Source organism: Agelaius tricolor, unplaced genomic scaffold (assembly GCF_023055355.1).
Source record: "Agelaius tricolor isolate 1412-34295 unplaced genomic scaffold, bAgeTri1.0.p SCAF_13, whole genome shotgun sequence".
NCBI classification, from domain to species: domain Eukaryota; kingdom Metazoa; phylum Chordata; class Aves; order Passeriformes; family Icteridae; genus Agelaius; species Agelaius tricolor.
In genome coordinates this window covers 2,727,671-2,737,928 of record NW_027269273.1, presented here as the reverse complement: position 1 = coordinate 2,737,928, position 10,258 = coordinate 2,727,671, and positions in this window count along the sequence as shown.

Below are 10,258 nucleotides of genomic sequence, written 5' to 3'. Positions count from 1 at the left end.
GAAGAAGAAAGGCTGGACACGCCCAGATTCCTCCTTCTTGCCCCTTGAACTCCCATTCTAAAAACCCCAAAATCTCCTTTTTCACCTTGTGATAAATTCACTATCATTCTACTTCATTTGTCATGGCTTGCAGATCTTCATACAAGGTTGGTAACTTGCTCCATGGGTCATAATCAAAACCACAGGGGCATCTTGGGCTCTGTGCCAGGGTCCCTGAGCCCCCTGGCAGGGGTCTGGCTGCTCAGGACAGCCAGAGGGATGTCCTGGGTTCCAACAGGATCTCCTGGCAGTGGCACTGCACCATGTCTGGGTGCAGAGTTTGGCTCACACCAGCCTTCCTCCCATGGTCAGCACCCTCAGGCCTCAAGGATTCACAGAGCACACAGCAAATACCAACACACAGAGACTGGCAGTTGCCCAAAAAGCAAAAGTTGGATGCAACCTCTTAGATTGGTTTTTAAAATAAATTAGAAATTGAGATAAAACTAATGAGGACTCCTATCTATATGATTCAATGTCCTGGAGACTGTGTGTGGTAATTGACAGAAACACAAGGTCAGAAAACAATGATTTAAACTAATAACCAGAAGCTGGGTTTGATTACTGGGTATATGCTCTTCCATTCATGACTTTCTTTGGGCAAGTGAAGCTGGAGGAAGCCTGATTTGACACTGATGCCAAACAACCAGCTTGACTGAAGTGTGAGATTTACAGTCAGGGCTACTGCTCCCAGCATCACCAGAGACTGTGGGATCCATTTTGACACCACAGGATTTCACTGTGCCTATTACAAGGCATGATTAGACCAAAGAGACCAGAGAAGGGATCTGATAGTACCAGTTCTGGTGTCTTCACCTAATTTGGGACACTTTGCAATATGTGAGATTTGCCTTTCTCCTATGACCCCTCTCCTTCCCTATCTTCTTTTACTTCACCACTTCATTTCTTGTCTTACATGTCTTTCCTTCTCTTGTGTTTGATGGGACCCTGGTGTAGCAGACAAGGCTCATTTATTTTCTGTTTTTCAGGTCTCCAGCTGAGCCAGCCCTGGCTGGCCCTGCCTCAGCCTGATGCTGGCACAGGTGTGAGCACCTCACTGAGCTGACACACCAAAGGACTTGGGATTTCCCTGGGATTCATTGTAAGAGAGGGCACTAAGCCAAACACAGGCCCATCAATTTCTATTTGTTTTCCCCTTCTTTAGAACATACATCTCCAAAACATGTAATAATAATAAATTCATATCCATAATTAATACCAGCTGCACACATTTTCAGAGTGGCTGGTACAGAGTGGCAGTATCTGCTTAACTAAATCTAAAGGAAAAGGAAATACAGCAATATTGCTACAGTGAAAGCCATATTATATATTTATATTTTGATTATTTGGACTTCTTCTTGTATTACTTGTAGAAAACTTTGATTTTTTTTTCTCCTGGTAGCTATTTCTGTGGTTGATATTAAGTTGATATTAAGTAGATATAACATTTGCAGTGTCTGCCTTTGTTAACCACTTACTGTTGTGCAGAGACAGGAGCATGAATGCTTTTGACTTGGGGTTGAGATTAACACAACAACATGTTGTGAATTGTATTTTTAAAACTGGATTAAGAGTCAGTCCAGGGATGCCTGTTTTGTAACCACAGTCTCTATTTCCAATTACACATTTGTCAAACAGAGATTTACAGTTCACTGCTTATTCTTATCACTTAAATGGCTGCATACATCTAGAAAAGAGAGCAGAATTTAACCCAGGCTCCTTGCAAAGAAATTCCCAAACCCTGAAAGAACACTGAGACTACTGAGACTCTATTTGCAAATGGTTTTAACATAAAAGAATAAAACAAAGTGTGGCAATTATTTGTGAAAACTTGATTAATGTGAGTTGCATGGTAACGAGGAAAATAAGATCAAAGAATCTTGACTTGTGTCTGAACTAAGAACCCTATATATAAAATATAGGTATCTTCAGTATCTTTTTTCTGTTCAGGGGTAGTGTCTTTGCAGTGTTGTTTGGTCTGTGTTAGAGGCTATGAGGCCACAGCAAATTAACCCCAGAGGGCCAGGCAGGTGGCAGGAGGCTGAGGCTGCCAGTGTGCGGCACTGTAGATCAGGACCCTTAGGATTTTGGAGAACCCAAACCTAGAATGAGAATGGCTGGTGTTTTCAGCCTGTTCTAGACAAGCAAAACTGTACAAAATACCAGCTCTATCAGATGTTTAATAGGAAAAAACCTTCAATAACTCAGTTGTCAAAATTGTACTTCACAAGATACACCCCTAATTAGAATGTCTTAAAAATTGTTGGTAGATGAAAATAAGGAGAGCGCATTCACAGACAGTCTACATTTTAAAAATAATTTCTTGAGACCTCTTGCTTTCCAGGCACATTCAGATGAGAGTTTCAGTGTTTATCCGTAGTGGCATGACAGCCAGCTCATCTCTGAACCTGCACTCATGGGATCACCTCAGCTAGGTAGACCTCAGATAAGCAGCCTGGAGAGCAGCAACATGAATGTTCAGTGAGGTGGCCAGAAGGGCTGGCTGGAGAGAACAGCTTGGTTGGGTGGATTGCATAGAAATGTGTGGCTTAGGTGTCAGGAGAACATGGTGTGATACCAGTTTGCTACAATGTGACAGAAGCAAACTCCATGGACCGGAGAGCATGTGTGTGGTGCATGGCAGGATGAGCTGAGGGAAGGGGACAGGAGCAGACCCATGGACAGGAGAGCCTGTGTGTGGTGCATGGCAGGATGAACTGAGGGAAGGGGACAGGCGCAAACTCCATGGGCAGGAGAGCCTGTGTGTGGGCTATGGCAGGATGAGCTGAGGGAAAGGGACAGGAGCAGACCCATGGACAGGAGAGCCTGTGTGTGGGGTTCATAGCAGAATGAGCTGAGGGAAGGGGACAGGAGCAGACCCATGGACAGGAGAGCATGTGTGTGGTGCATGGCAGGATGAGCTGAGGGAAGGGGACAGGAGCAGACCCATGGACAGGAGAGCCTGTGTGTGGGGTATGGCAGGATGAGCTGAGGGAAGGGGACAGGAGCAGACTCCATGGACAGGAGAGCCTGTGTGTGGGGTATGGCAGGATGAGCTGAGGGAAGGGGACAGGAGCAGACTCCATGGACAGGAGAGCGTGTGTGTGGGCTATGGCAGGATGAGCTGAGGGAAGGGGACAGAGCTGGGCAAGCCCGGTTCTATCCGCACCTCCAGGGGAGCTCTCACGGACACACGGGGGCAGCAGGAAAGCGTGGCAGTCCCGGTGCCAGCACAGACATCAGGAACGGCCCCGTGGTGCTGGGGAATCCGGGCTGGAGCCGCTGAGCGCCCCGTGCGCAGCCACTGCCGGCTCTCCCCGCACTGACACGGGGAAAGCCTTGGCACGACTCCTAGGGCTTTGAAAGTGTTCCTCCTTCGAATTACAAAGGGGTCATTTTGATATGAAAACACAGCCAGGGTATGATCCCTGTGAAATACAAAGCTGTGTTTGGTGTCAGGTACATGCAGGCAATGTGTGTATTTGTGATTGTGGTATGTGTGGAAACCGACCATGGGACACTTATAAAGATGAATTCTAATAATAACTGAGGAAAGTAAAGCATGGAAGAAGGTCTTTGAATCTATCTTTTGTTTGCAATTAACCTTAGTTGATTTAGGAGCATTTGAATTAAAGTGTTAAGGATGTTGCTCTTTGCTTGTAGTTAAGCCTTAGAGAGTTTTGCAATAATAACCTTTTGAAGTATAATTTTATAATATTGCTTGTATCCTTGAAACTATAGCTTTGGAATATATATAAAGGAAACATGCTTATCTCACGCCTTAACAAAACAGTGAAAAGCAGCTTGAGAAAGGAAGGTGAACATCAACTCAAGGTCTGAGAGGTTCCACCAGGGGAAGCTGGACATCACTGTTATGAGATTTATAGTCTCTGCAATTAAAAGTTGGACCCACATCTGGAAACTGGACTCCACCAGATGGGATTCATCTTTCTTCTTTTGGAAACCGGAGCACCACCATCTGGGGATACTCCTTTTGGGATGTACATCCTGAGAAAAACTAAATCACAACAGTGTATAGAATTGTGACATAAAAATTGGGAATAGAAACTGCTGATGAGTAAAAATTGGGAATAGAAACTGCTGAGAAAGCTGATGAGTACCCCTATAAATATCTCTAAGCCCCAACTATGGGTGTGCAGTTGGAGGGAAAACTTCCCCCACTGTACCTAGCGCTGTATTGCTCATACTTTACCATATGAATTAATAAATTGATTGCTGCTTGACTATTGGCCCAGTCAAGCTTCTTATTTATACCATCCCCACAGTGACTCCCGTTACATGGCTGGAGCTGCAGTGTTCCCTGCGCTCCAGTGTCACCTTTCTCTGCTCACTCCAGATCGGTTCCCGGCCCCTCCCGGTGGCTCTGGCTCTGTCCCTGGCGCGGCCTCATCTGTCTGGAACGCCTTCCCTCGGGCCACTGAGTCACCTCCCCACTTTAAATGCCGCATTGTAACACTAAACTGACTCGCATTATAACGTAAACTGTAAAAATGTGGATGACGATGCGCTGCAAAATGTTATCTATAGATACCGATGAAGCTTCAGAACACCAGGGGGGTTTAGGGATATAACTCTACTGACAGATTTGATAGATTTCATTTTAAAAAAATGAAATGTCTTTCATGTCAAAACACACGCAAACTTTCAGAAGCAACAGAGAGGAGAATTAAAGAAAATTCTTATTACCAGCTTAGGAAACACCATCAGTATCAGAATCATTCTGTTTAGCTGAAGAACAAATGGCATTCAGGTAAGGTAAGCTCTCTTACACGATCATGACCCAGAAAATTCCCTCAGAGCAGCAATAGTGTGAGGTACTGGCCATGCCAACTAGCCAAGCTTTGGCTGGCTGTGCCAAAGGTGACTTTCACAAATACAGAAGACAGAGAAAGAGTGAGGATAAGTAAAAGAAAGGAGGCTATGCCTTTTCTTTTAGGAGCTTAAATAAGATCTCTAATTTATTTCAAATAAGTCACCTTGCAATCAGAAATATCACTGACTACTTTTTCAGGCCAGTGGTTCTGCTTACTTAGCTGACAGTCTCCAGAACCATCTAATTTCATACCAATCAAAACATTATTTACTCAACAGAAGGAGTCAAAAGATCTATCACAGGACTTAAAATACATTGTGATCTGATAAACCATGCATATAACAAGCCAAGTTTAGATCAACTGGTACATCAGTGATATATATTAATGCCTTGTGCTATGCCACCAGTTATAGAAAGGAATTCTCTTTCTGGCTAGGGTGCCTTTAGAAATCCTTTTTTAAGTGTCTCACTTTTTTCTTTTGCTTTAGTAAAGGAAGAATATTGGAAGACTTCAAACTGTGATACTTAAAAAGAAAATGAAGATATGGTAAGTGCTTTTCATTTAATCTGATTAGCAAACGCTTTTTAAAGCACAACAAAACCTTTCTGCCATGCTTAATTGGTGATGTGGGGCTGTGGAAATTCAACACTTGAACTAAAGTTTAGATGTAATGCTCTTAATGTTAAATCAGGACAACATGGTAAATCACGAAAACCTCTATTTTATGAAGAAATATTTACTAGTTTGGAAAGTCAAAGTATGAAGACCAAGACTATGCTTTCTTTAAATAGTTAAAAAGATAGGCTTTAAATTTTATTATATTTTTGTTGAAAATCTAAGGACTTGCCTGTGTAGTTCTACTTGTATATTCGCATTTGAGGTGTTTACCTTCATACTGGCCAAGAGTTTGATGTTAAAATGACCAGAGGCAGTCACCTAAATCTTTAGTCACCATGTTTTCAAAATGACAATACCCATTTTGAAGGCACAGAGCTCAGAAAGTCTCAATCACAATGTTTATAACCTGTGGGTATGAAAGCTATTCCTCCTGTGTGGAGTGGATTTGTTTTGGCATAGAATAGGATTTAAAGTGTTGGAGGGAATAGGGAAGTGTCAGTGGGGCTGGAGTGGAGGGGAGCAGAACTGCTGCTCTCCTGCAGTGCTGCACAGAGTTTATGTGAAATGCAAGGAGGATAAACCTGGGGTTTCACTGACACACTCAGCTGTGGGGCTCTGAGCTGTCATATAAAACCATCCAGACTCAGCTACTTTAACCATTGACTTCCACAGAGAAATAACAAACCTGTCTCAGGGTTTGACTTGGAGGAAAGAGAAGCAGGGAAAATGAAATGATGGCTTTGAGTGGCTGGGGCAGGTGAAGAGAAGGGACTCAGCAGGGAGAACTTCCAGAGTTTTCCCAGCTGTAATCAAGATAATGAAGTTGAAAATCCAAGATCCAATGGACAATCTGATCCCAAAAGAGCACTCTGAGAGCAGATGCAGTGACTTTGTGTGCTCTCACAGGCTCCTTGCAGCTGTGGCATGGAAGTACTAAGGAGGAAATAGGAAACAGGATTGTTTCCTGGGCTTGGAACACCAAGGAAAGAAACTCCACACATACTGAATGCTTCCTGATCCTGAGATACTTGGTCTCTTTCTGAGGCACAAGAGAAAACCTTTGGATCTTTTGCAGAGATGTGAAGATCTCTCTGGTCTAGATCCTAAGATGCAGGATTTGAGGAAGCCAAGGGTTTACATCAGAAAATATTTGATGAGGAATATATTACTAGTGTCTAACTTTATTCTCTTTATATTGATCAATATATGTCCAAAGGAGTTACAGCAGAGTCAAGCATGCTATTTGAATCTTTAATTTGTCAAAAATTAATTTTAAAAATTTTTAAGTTTCTTGAAATACAGCTGAAAACATAAATTTATTTGATAATCCTTGAGCTTTTAAATTTAACTTCAAAATATGTATACTTAAATTATATTTTAAAATCCATTTAATTCCACTTTTCAAATGGTATTTCTTTTAAAACCACCTGCTGCGTTTTTTTTAAGAAAACATCAGAAATCATTATAATAACAGTATCTGTTTTGTTGTTACTTGGGCTAATAGTTCTGTATCCAGTCAAAATTAGCTGTAAAACTACTGGTGTGGGAAGTTTCAAAAATGAAGATTTTAAAACTGTGTGTGCTGTTATTAACTATTCTAAACTAAAACTTTGCCAAAAGATAACAGTGTTCATAAATTTGATTTGAAAATGTCCAGACACTTTAATCCCAAATACTGGATTCTTGAGGGGTCATTTCTGATACAACACACTGGAAATTACAAGTGTTTGTAATGGCTATAAATGGAACATTTCTAGGTTCCTGCCTATTATAATTCTGCAGGACTATTATAGTTATGAACAGACTATTTTAATGCTTGTGGTTATTATAAACACAGAAGACAACACAAACAGGTTTATAATGGTGAGGAACTATTTAGAAACTCAAACTTGAACAAGAGGTCAGGGAAAATTATAAAGACCACATCATTTGCCTCTCAGAAAAGTGATTTTGAATCCTAGTGCTACTTGCTACAAAGCAACCACTTGTTCATGAGACAAATAAGCATTCCTTTCCTTCATTTTATTAAAAAAAAAAAAGAAATGAAGCTATAATCAAAGGAATTTAATTTGTAATATAGATACTGTCTGTTAAAAAGCCAGTTTGCCTGGCTGAGTTTGCTACAAGCTAGAAGCACCTTATAGTGTTTGTATTGAATTGTTGGTATTTGCAGAAGTTATATCACATTTGGACACAATCTTTTTTGACAAGTCTATTGGCTAAAATAGGATGTGTAACTGTTTTCTGAGGTGATTGGTGTTTCAGGCTGGCTCTCCTGCAATCTGTCTGGTTTTGGAGGTCCCCACTGGGCCATGGGGTGAACAGAAGCTGCTGTGCCAGCTGGATGCTCTTGAAATGCTCTGCCTTTTCCTGAGACAGTCTCAGGAACAATCTCACTTACACCTCCAGGGTCCTGAGCTCTAGGACTCCTCTCAAATTCATTCTGTGTATTCTAGGAGTAATTTTGCTGCTCTAGAACCTTGACCAGGAGCTGAAAAGATCTCTGTACTAGTTTCTATGCAAGTAAGTTTGTATATGTAAAGTGGGGAGTGTCCAGCGCCCTGAAATGATAATTTCTGACTGGGACCAGTGATCATATTTAGTGGTGTGCTGGTGACTTGCTGACATGAATGACAAGAAAGCCTTCATCAGGCAGACAGAGGTGATGAATCACTGCTACCTCCTTCCCTGTCCAAGAAAAAGGCACAGCTAAATGCAATGGAGGCTTGGCACAAGTGGCTGCTCTACTGTTTCTGCTTCCAAAAGATATTCAGTTGCTTTGGCTTCCCCTTGCAAGCTTGAAGTTCTAAATGGAAGCAGTTTGTTCTGTGCTGGTAGACCAAATAAACAAAGAAACATTATCCCAAAAACACTGACCCAAAGTCTTCTGCAGTGAAATAGGAGCATCCAAATCACTCATACTAAAAAATCAACCACAAAATTGGCAGCATTTTGCACTACTCCAGTGTCAGTAAACAGAAACAAAAGATTACTAATTGTGGCAATTTCTCTTTCCTAAATAAAGTAAATATTGACTTAGGAGATCTCTGGGAACACAAGGAGTCACTGGGTTTCTCTACATAGGAATTGTGTGTAGGGAGCAGCAGTGATTCCATTTTTCAGACAGTTATGAGAATTTGATTGCTCAGCTCATACAGCTCACCTTCTATCTCCAGAATTGTTTTTATTCTAATGCCAAGGTTGAGGCTTACATTATAGCAAATTAAGAGTTACAGTCCTCCAAGGACTCCAAACTCTGCTCATATACAATTTCTGTGGAACTCCTTAAGAACATCTGCAAGAGAAATTTAGTTTTCAATCTGTCCTAGGCTCCTTGACTACTGTGAATATTTAATCCCCTTTATGAACAGAGAAGTCCTGTACTGTAGTTGATACAAATGTCATAGATTCACTCCCACTTTGACACATTTCAGTCCTTGCTTCACCAAATATTTGTTGGTTGCTAACAGCACAAAAGAGATCTTATAGAATCATGCTTCTCTGGGTTTTGGTAATACATGTGAAATCATAAATATTGTCCTGAATTAAATTATAAAAGCTGCAGAGTACTGTCCAATCATCTTTACTGAAGAAAAATACCTGTGTTGCAAAACAGTCCCATATTTCTGAGTGATAACTAATAGCAGAAACAGCTGTATGTAGTTTGGATGTACCAGGCACAGTTTATGCCCCAGTGTTATTTTCTTCCCAGCTATTCTTGCAGAGTGCTACCACAGGAATAGAGAAAACAGCATGCACTGACAATTGTTGAGGCACAGGGCCACAGGATGTCCCACCCAGCTGCTGGGGGGTGCTCTGCTTCCCAGAGAGGTGTGGGGTGCCCCCTCCCTCCCACAGCCAGTGCTCACATCCCTGCCATGGCAGGCTGCTCGTGCCCTCTGAAATAGTCAAATGTTTCCTCTCCTCAAATGTTCCTTTTCTCTCCCCATCAGCAAGTGTTACTCTGGTCTGGGATCTTTTCCTCCACTGTTTCTGTTCCTGTACACTAACACATCTATCTTCCTACTTCCCTCCCTTCCAACACCCCTATCTTCCTCCTGCCTGAAAGGTGGATATATTTCTTTTTTTGCTCTCAAGTCCTACTCCTTGTAAAGCAAAGGACTTCAACATGCAGTAAGTGGGGTAGAGATAGAACAGAGTATCAGGACAAAATCAGTCTGGCTCAATAGAAAGGGACTTTATCATTCTGTTTCTGATTTTCATATCAGCCCATTTTTTTCTTCCAGTCACAGTTGTATTCCAGTAACAACAAACTTAGTACTGTGAATTTAATGCCAGCTCCCACCACACCCCTAGAAGAGACCATCCATGTAATTTTCACAGTTAGTTTTCCCTTCTGCTGAATCCAAATCCCCCTGAGAGAACAGGTCCCTCCTCCCCACCTCTGTTTACACGAGCACCTTTCTTTCCTCACAATCAGGTCAGCCTGTGCTTGGGATAAGACATTACCCTAAACAATCCCACATGGAAATTTGCAAAGAAGCCAAGAGTGCTCACCATGAAGTGTTGTGACCAGGCTGGGTGTGAGCCTCAGTTCTGGTCCTCTCCTGTGCTCTTTGTTCTCCTCAGTGCAGGCTGCTACCTTTCTGCCTGCTCTTTACGAAATAGTAAGAAGGCTAATTTTAGGGTGCTTCATCATGCTGCCTTGCAAAGACACAGTGTCATGTCAGAACCAGCAGCATGTGGCACCACTTGCAGCTATTTTATAAGCTGAGGTTCAGCCTGTTACCAAATCGGTCTCTGCA